The sequence below is a fragment of the Sarcophilus harrisii genome, chromosome 1, assembly GCF_902635505.1.
Source record: "Sarcophilus harrisii chromosome 1, mSarHar1.11, whole genome shotgun sequence".
NCBI classification, from domain to species: domain Eukaryota; kingdom Metazoa; phylum Chordata; class Mammalia; order Dasyuromorphia; family Dasyuridae; genus Sarcophilus; species Sarcophilus harrisii.
Window position 1 is genome coordinate 466,659,854 of NC_045426.1, and position 9,356 is coordinate 466,669,209.

Genomic DNA, 9,356 nt, shown 5'->3' on the forward strand with positions numbered 1-9,356 from the left:
GAATGTAGTGTCTGGCCTGAAATTAGACAGACTTTTCTTTGTGAGTTCAAATGTGGCCTTATACATTTAACTTAGTTGTGTGACCCTTAAAAAGTCACATAACTCTTTTTTTCTCTGAGTTCTTCATCTGTAACATGACCTAGTATCTTTGCCAAGAAAACCCCAAACAGGGGCACAAAGAATAGGACACAACTGAACAACAATTATAGATTTATTCTCATTTTTACATTTAACACTAATAATCATGTCACTTTTTTTCTCATTGTCACAGAAACTTGTCAAAAAGGTAATAAAATCTCCATTCTAATGTGATAAAATATATTTTTATTTAATTTGAGAGAAAAAAAATCTAATCACTCATAGGTTTTGTGTCACATTCAATCATGAGCCAAGTTTGGCCCATGCTTAATAAAATTTTTTTGGTTATATAGTTACATTTCCAGTAGAGAAAGAAATATGGCACAATTTTTTTGGCTTTTAAGACAGAAAGTAAAATGCTATTTCATCATATATATGAAGATTTTTCTATTATATGTAAATTTTAACTATTCTTATCTGTAATTGTTTCCTTTTCTGTCATTTTTATGTTTCTACTATGATTAAAACCACAGATTATCTTTGAAAATAGATTTAGTAGTGGTATTGATTGTGATGGAATATTTCTGTACTATTAAAAAATGATGAGCTCATTTAAGAAAAACATGGAAAAACTTGCACAAAATAATGAAGAGTGAAATAAGCAAAGTGAAGACAATTATGTATACAGTCACTGCAATGTTTTTTTTAAGAAGAACTTTGAATGAGCAAGTTATTTTGACTATTGTAAATATTCAAATTGGCTGTAAAGTGAATATGAAGAAAAATGCTATCTGCGTCCAGAGAGAACTGATAAATAGAAGTATATACAGAAAAATTTTACATATGTTAACCTAATTATATCTAAATGTGGCCATCTCTATGATGGGGAGGGGAGGGAAGGAAAAAAAGGGAAAAAAAAGAAATATATATGATAACTTTGTTATATATTTAAAAGGAATATCATATTGTACATAGTCGATTTTAAGTTTGTGTCTTTTTTTTTTTTATTAAACTATGTTATGAAAATGCTTATTTTATTTCCTAAATTAAAAATAAAATAAGTTTTGAAAAGAGTCACAGATTTATCTTAAGTTTAAAGGAACCATAAAACTATCTGACCAACCCATACTGGAACAAGACTTTTCTTTGGAATATATTCAGCACTGAAGATTTTAATTTGTTCCCACATCTTACCAAGACTACACTCAACAATTTCCTTGATTTTAACTGTTAGCTTTTAAATCCTTATTTCAGAAAATAGAATATTATTGAAGAATGAATAGGAACCAAAGTATGAGATAGCGTGGTTCCAAGTAATGTTCGAATAACCTTATTTCCTTTTTGAATAGGGCAAATAGATTTAAAAAGGCAATATGGTATGGTGAATGAGTCAGGAAAATCTATAATAGACTGCTATCTTCAATATTTAAGTGTATAACCTTATATAAGTCACTTCTTTTTTCTAAAGGAACTTTAAATTGGGGAAGATAAGTGAAGTACTTACACACAGAATTGTTGTGATGTTCAAATGAAATAATATATACAAGGTGCTCTGTAGTCTTTTGAATGCTACATAAATAATTAGGGAAATAATGTAGAGTTTAACCTAGATTTTTAGTAAAGCATTTATTAAGTATTGATATTTTTCTGAAGACACTGGATAGTAAAGAGTCTTGAGTTCATACCTTATGAGGATTATTTGAGGAAACAAATTATTTGGACTAGTTAGCAAATGACTTAACTAGCTATCTTCAAAGGCTGTAATATAAAAGAGGGATTAGACTTTTTTTATTTGGCTCTTGAAGAAAGAAACAGGAACAATGGTTAGATGTAGCAGAAAAAAAAAAGTAAGGAAAACGTCATCACAATTAGATTTGTCCCAAAAAGAAATATACTGCTTTGGGAGGAGGTGGATTGCCCTTGAGTTTTTTTTATCAAGTCAAATAACCTCTTGTCAGCTGTGTTTCAGAGGACAGCCTTTTTTCAGATCAAGAATGAATCACTAGTTGGCTTCACGGCTCCCTTCTAGCTGGAATTCTGTGATATTGTTTGTAAGTGGGTATGTATATGTATGTGTGTGGCCAGTGGGTATGATATGCATGTGTGTATACATCATATACATCAAATAAGCACACAAAAGTGTTTGTATTCGCAGAGATCTTTGAGATCCCTTCTAAATTCCCAAATTCTGTGATTTTTGAAGGGTCCCAGAACTAAATGGGATATGTTTTTGTGTATGTGCATCTAGTATATAAGTACACATACCAGAAATACGTGTACTCATTCAACACATACACATACATACTACATATAGATATTTGCATATATACCACAGGCTTCACATGGTCATGGACACTGTTAGATTCAAAGAATTTCAGGTTTGAAAGTGACCTCAAGAAATCATCTGGTCCAGCTTTCCTCTGGCCAAGAATCTACAACATATCTGACAGTAGACCTCTAATGAGAGGGAATCTACCTCCATCTGAGCAGCCCATTCTACTTTTGGATAACTCTATTTGAGAGGAAGTTTGTCCTTATATCAAAGTTTAATCTTTCCCTTTGCAATCTAGACCAAGGTATTCCTGAAGTGTTATCCTCCAAGGACAAACTGAGCAAATCCAGTCTATCTTCCTTGTGATAGCCTTCCAAATAATTAAGAAAGTCATTCCTGAAGTGGCGCTTAGATCTGAACCCAGTACTGACATCCTCAGAGTACAATGAGATAGCATCTTGTGCCACAGTTGCCTTTTATTGTCCTGACTCACTTTCCCTAATTGTCCTGCCTGCGTTTCTCTGAATTATTCTGCCACACACCCCCTCCCCCTCCTAATCACATGATCCAGATAAGGAGAAAGATCTACCTTAGACGTCATCAGAATGTCCCGTGCCTCACCCCACCCTGTCAGAACCAGATTGTCAGAGTCTCTTTCTCAGCACTCCTGATTCCGCCCCTGCCTTGGTCTACCCCCTGTGTCTGAGTCCTATGTAGACATGTCATTGAGAACTCACATTGTTGGCTGGATTTTTGGAGATGATAGTCTCATTCAGCCCTGGGACCAAACCATGGATCCATTTGGTCCCAGTAAATCCCTCCCTTTCAAATAAAACATTAAAAACTCTCTTATCTCTATCTTGCCTCAGTTTCTTCGGCATTACAATCTTAGGTTCTATGCCTTCAGATCCCTTTATCTTTGTTGTTATTTTTTCTCATAACACTTGATTTATAGTAAGCTTGTAGTTTGCTAAAAGCCTTAGATCTTTTTCAGACATACTGCTATTTAGCCACACCTCCCTTTTATACTTCTGATGCCAATTTTTTGATCCTTAGCAAATTCTATCTTATTGATGAAGTTAAATGCCAATCCTGTGTTCTAGCCTGTGGAAATCCTGATTCTGTCTTATGTTGAGGTACCCTCCAAGTAATTCTTAGATGGCTTGAAAGAATTCAAGGAAATTCTCTTATGGTCACAAAGCTTTATTAGTACAAACGGAGAAGCAGGCCAGATTCAGGATGGTTCAGCTAAGATCTAGCAAAATAGGTGAGAGGTGGGAATGCTTTTAAGGGGGATTTTTGGAGGGCAGCCAAAATGGCTGACAGATGGTATAGGTAGGGAATGAGGATGTGGGTCTGTGTCTACTTTCAAGAGTGAGGTATGTAATAAGGTCAAAGAAATAATTAGACATGGGTCCAGGATACAAGAAAATAGCCTTCTGTCAGGGACATTTCCTTGCACCTTAGGGGGCTGCAAGAGCAAGTCACAAGATCCAAATCAAGTTCCCAAAGGGTGAGTCACAAGGCCCCAAATTAGTTCACAAAAAAGGGGCTCTGAGTTAGAGGCTCCTGAGTGGGGATGTCAAGTTTGTGTCATCTGTAAATCTGATAAACATGTCATTTATGCCTTTAATAGAATTGTTGATTACATTGCTAATTAATCTAAGATATGAACAGACACCTTGGAGTGTTCTACCAGAGACAGCCCTACAAATTTATTTGGAATCATCAGTGGAACAGTTTCTGGGTCCAATCTTTCAATCAGTTCTAAATCTATTTAAAATTATACAGTTAGAGTAGATGCCCATCAATTGGAGAATGACTGAATAAATTGTGGTATATAAATATTAATGGAATATTATTGTTTGGTAAGAAATGACCAACAGGATGATTTCAGAAAGGCCTGGAGAGACTTAAATGAACTGATGCTGAGTGAAATGAGCAGGACCAGGAGATCATTATATACTTCAACAACAATACTATATGATAATCAATTCTGATGGACCTGGTCATCTCCAGCAATGAGATGAACCAAATCAGCTCCAATAGAGCAGTAATGAATTGAACCAGCTACACCCAGCAAAAGAACTCTGGGTGATGACTATAAACCATTACATGGAATTCCCAATCCCTATATTTTTGTCTGCCTGCATTTTTTATTTCCTTCACAGGCTAATAGTACACTATTTCAAAGTCCGATTCTTTTTGTACATATATACTGTTAGGACATGTATACTTATATTGTATTTAATTTATACTTTAATATACTTAACATCTACTGGTCAACCTGCCATCTGGGGGAGGGAATGGGGGTAAGAGGTGAAAAATTGGAACAAAAGGTTTGGCAATTGTCAATGCTGTAAAATTACTCATGCATATAACTTGTAAATAAAAAGCTATAAAAAAAATTATACAGTTACCCTTTCCATGTCACAATGTGATTTCTCCAATGTAGTTTCAATATATCAAGGGTCAACATAAATTAAATGGGAATTTTTTTGGAGGTTTGTGGAATCCACAAACATGTGCAGGCCAGCAGAGGACATAGAGCCTATGACCAAATACTTATCCCAAATTTTACAATAAGGTATTGTAAATATTCCATAAAAGAAAAAGAAAAAAAATTGAGCCTTTTTTTCCAGGTCACAGGGATGCTATATATCCTTAATCTTTAAGATGTGTAAGGGAAAACTACAATTATTTAGTACACAGCTTTCCATTTTTCCCACAAAAATATTGAAAGGCTTCATCAAATTTTTTGTTATTGTCAGGTAAATAAAATATATATCCTGACCTACCACTTAAATATTCTTGACAAAAAAGAACATAAGATTAATCTGATTTGACCAGTTGTCATTACTTCTCTTCCTACATATTCATTAACATCCTTCTGTTTAACAGTGAAATATTAACTTAAAATTCAACTCAATGAAATAACAAACCATGATTTCAGAAGATTCATGATGAGTCGTACCACCTGGTTCCTGACAGTGAGATAATGAACTCAACAGGAGGATGAAATATTGAAGGACAATGTGGGTATTTGTTTTGTTTGACTAAGTACATTTGATACATTTCTTTTTCTTTTAACTGGGGGAAGGAATTGGGAGGGAAAAAGGGTCTAGGGATTGAATTACCAAAATGGAGGAAGAAAAGGTAAGAAAAAAGATCTCTGAAATATTTTAAAATGCCCTGAAGAGCACAGAAGGAATATCAGTGGAACCCAGATGAGTAATTTCACAGATAGTTTTGAAAATAATGTGGATTTTGGAGAGTGAAACCAGTTGAATGTGTAATGTGGATTTAAGTTTTCAGTTACCATCCTTTTCTAAGTAAGAATAGAAGGAGAAAGGATATTCAACATTTGGAAAGACTCATTTTATTTGGTGTTTGTAAAGTTAATTATATATTGTGCCACAGTTCTCTTTTATTGTCCTGACTCAGTTTCCTTAATTGTCCTGACTCAATTTCCCTAAATTGTTCTTGCCTTGGTTTTCCTGAATTGTTCTGCCTCAATTGTTCTGCTCAATCCTGCAAAACTACCTCTCCCTCTTAATCATCAGAATATTTGAATAAGAATAAAAGATTTTATATTTTAGAATATCAGGATGCCTCCCCCATTCTGTCAGAACCAGATTGACAGTCCCTTCCTGCTCTCAGTGCTCTGGCTCCACCCTTGTCTCAGTCTACCCCCTGTATCTGAGTCACATTATGCATGTCATTGAGAACTCACATTATTTGCTGGATTCTTGGAGATGATAGTCTCATTCAGCCCTGGGACCAAACCATGGATCCATTTGGTCCCAGTAAATCTCTCCCTTTCAAATAAAATATTATAACTCTTTAATCTCTATCTTGCCTCAGTTTCTCCGGCATTACAATTTGTATATGTCTCACACATACACACATACAGCATTCGAGATTTTTTCCAGTAATCAAGGTCCAGTTTACTGACTTGTAGTTTTTTTTTTTTTTTTTAATCAGGACATTTTCTCCTCAGTCCTTTAGTAACTTGTCTTTTCCATTATCTCCCCATTTCCTCCTTGTCATCATCTTATCAAAATTATGTTTTTTAATTAGGAGCCATAAATCCGTTTTTAATTAGGAAGGAATTGGAAAGAAAACAACAGGGAATGTACCCTATGGATCAATAACTGCTGTTAATCATAGATTACTAAGCCATTGGTAGGAAAGATAACTTCTTTTGCTAAGGTTGCATCCTGGCCAAGATCTCTTACCCAACTCCATCTCCCTAAACTGGCGTTTGCCTGGATGCTGCTTTTCCTCTGGGACACTCAACTTTGTGAATACTAAGCTGCTTCTGCCACCTGCTCTAATTGTCTCTAAGGGTCTGGGTCTTTTGTGTGTTTGTGCCTCATTTGTGGGGCAAAACAGCAAAACCAACCAAAAACTAAAAACCAAAACCAAACGTAGTGCTCAATTCTAGTAAGTTACTTTGAGACACACTAGGACATACTGAGGGGAATAAAGGGTGAATAGGGGTGCTGGTGACATTTGCCCTTCATTCCTACTGCTGTTCTCAGTTCTCTCCCCTTAAATTTGCAAATCTATAGAGAAACATTACATTTATTTGTATTTGATACATACATTTACATCTAAATACATTTTTCATAGCCCCATCATGTTTATTTTTAATATTCATTTTTAAAAATTTTGAATTTAAAATTGTTTTCTCTTTAGCACGTATTCCCCACCCATTGAGAAAGCAAACAATATGATACTCATTATTCATGTGAAGTCATGTGAAAGATATTTCCATTTTAACCATGTTTTTAAAAAAAAAAGCAGAATGAAGTGAAAAAATATACTTCAATATACATTCAGTTCACCAGTTTTTGAGGTAGGATAGATTTTTCATCATGAGTCCTTCGGAATTACCTTGGATCAGAGTAGCTAAGCCTTTCTCAGTTGATCATCAGTAGTACAATGTTGTTGTTACTGCACATAATGGTCTGGTTCTGCTCACTTCATTTAACATCGGTTCATATAAATTTCCACAAGTTTTGTTCTGCTATTCCTCAAATGGTAGACATCTCTTCCATCTCTTTTTTTTCCCCACCACAACAATAATGTTTTGCTAATGGTTTTAGATAAAACAAGAGACCAATGGTATCAGTAATATCACACAGGAAAAAAAAAATTTTTTTTCTTTTATGGTCTGGGCAGATATTTGCCACTATGGATAAAGAACTGAACATGATACAAAGGAAGACTGATCTAAGTTCAAACCAGAATCTAACCCTTATTTAGCTGTGTGACCTAGGCAAGTCACACCTCATTTTTCTTAACTGCAAATGGGGATAATAATATCATTTACCTCCCAGGATTGTTGAGAGGATCAAGTAATAATAATGACCACTCCATAATTGACCTGTATTATTACACTGTTGTTCCTTCTTTTCCCCAGGATACTGTTCTGTGTTCTCATTTTCAAGTTATATTCTGATATTTTTGAAGAATGTTTCCTCTCTCACCTGTGATCATTCTACTTCATTTCACCATACAGAATCTTCACATGTTCATTCATGGATAGAGCTATGTGCTGAGAGTCAGGATTGGAGTTCAAGTCTAGTCTCAGATACTTAATAGCTTAATAATGTGATTGATCTTTTTCTGCTCCAGTTTCCTTAATTGTAAAATGAAGATAATAGTAATCTCACACAGTTGTTAGGAGGAATAAGTGCTTAATAAAAGTGCTCACAAAGTGCTTAGCACTGGGCCGGCACTTCCCTATTCACATACTATCTCATTTAAATTATAGTGAAGGTATCATTACCAGTCAATCCAATTACTTGAATTTTTGGTAGAAATTTGGTTCTGTCCTCAACAATGAAACTTCTCTGACCTTGGGCACCTTCTCAGGATAGAAATGGAATAATTTTGGGTGGAAATGAATGAATCCAAATTTACAAAAAGGAAGAAAAAAGGTGAATTAATTGTTCATGTGGAGAAATTTGTAGTATATAGCATGTTGGATGAAATCTCTGGGATGAACTTTTGAGAGATTATCAACAAGAATATCCAAGAATGGTGTTTATGGATGGGTTGTGATCTACATTGCTGAGAGGAATTCTTGAATCATTGAGATCTCAGATGTTATTAAGCATATTTGAGTAATATTTTAAAAGATATTTAGCATAGAAAACTTTAGATATTTTTTGGTACTGTTTTTGGGTCACCAAATAAAACTTTATCAATGTTTTTGGAAAGAAGGGAAGATAAAAGGTTAAATTGTTGAAAACTGGGAGATTCTGGAGATTAATTCTGGAAGAAAAGTTTTTTTCCTACTATGAGTATTTTCATTAATTGATATAATATCCAAAGTATTATTCTATGTAAACTTCTTTTTAAGGTTTCCAGGATCCATAATTTCACAATATAGTTGAGTACAATGTAATGTTCCCCCATTAGTCAAGAATTAACTAGTACAATTTCTCCTTTAAAATGTTTAGTTTTTCACATAAGAGAGGAACAGCTGCTCAGTAACAGATTCATTTCCAAATGCAACTCATCATGCATCTTTTATGAAATCTATTTAGTTGGGCACATGTCAACATATAGAAAATCTTTTCTCAGCCTTCCATAGTAACAGTGCCACTAATAAAAATGAACAATTCTTAGATTTGATTTATAGGAAACATTATTTTCCCTAAAGTGTTTTGTTTTTTTTTTTTGTAATGATATTTTCTCTTCTGATTTATCTAAGGCTAGATGTTTTTGCCATTATACTCTGGAAGAACCTGCGGACTATTTGACTAAACTACCCCAGATGAATTGTTCTGAAAGTTGGCTATGGTTCCTTTAGACAAGAAATATATAAATACCTTACTTTGGTTCCATGGAGAGCTTCTGAAAGCCCTCAGTGGGGCTACCTTATTTTTACCTGAAGGTCATTAAATTTATTATTTCTTTGAACCTTCAGTGGTCCAGTATGGAAAACACTGGTAATTAATCTTCAGAAATAGTATTTTTAAAAAATTATCAA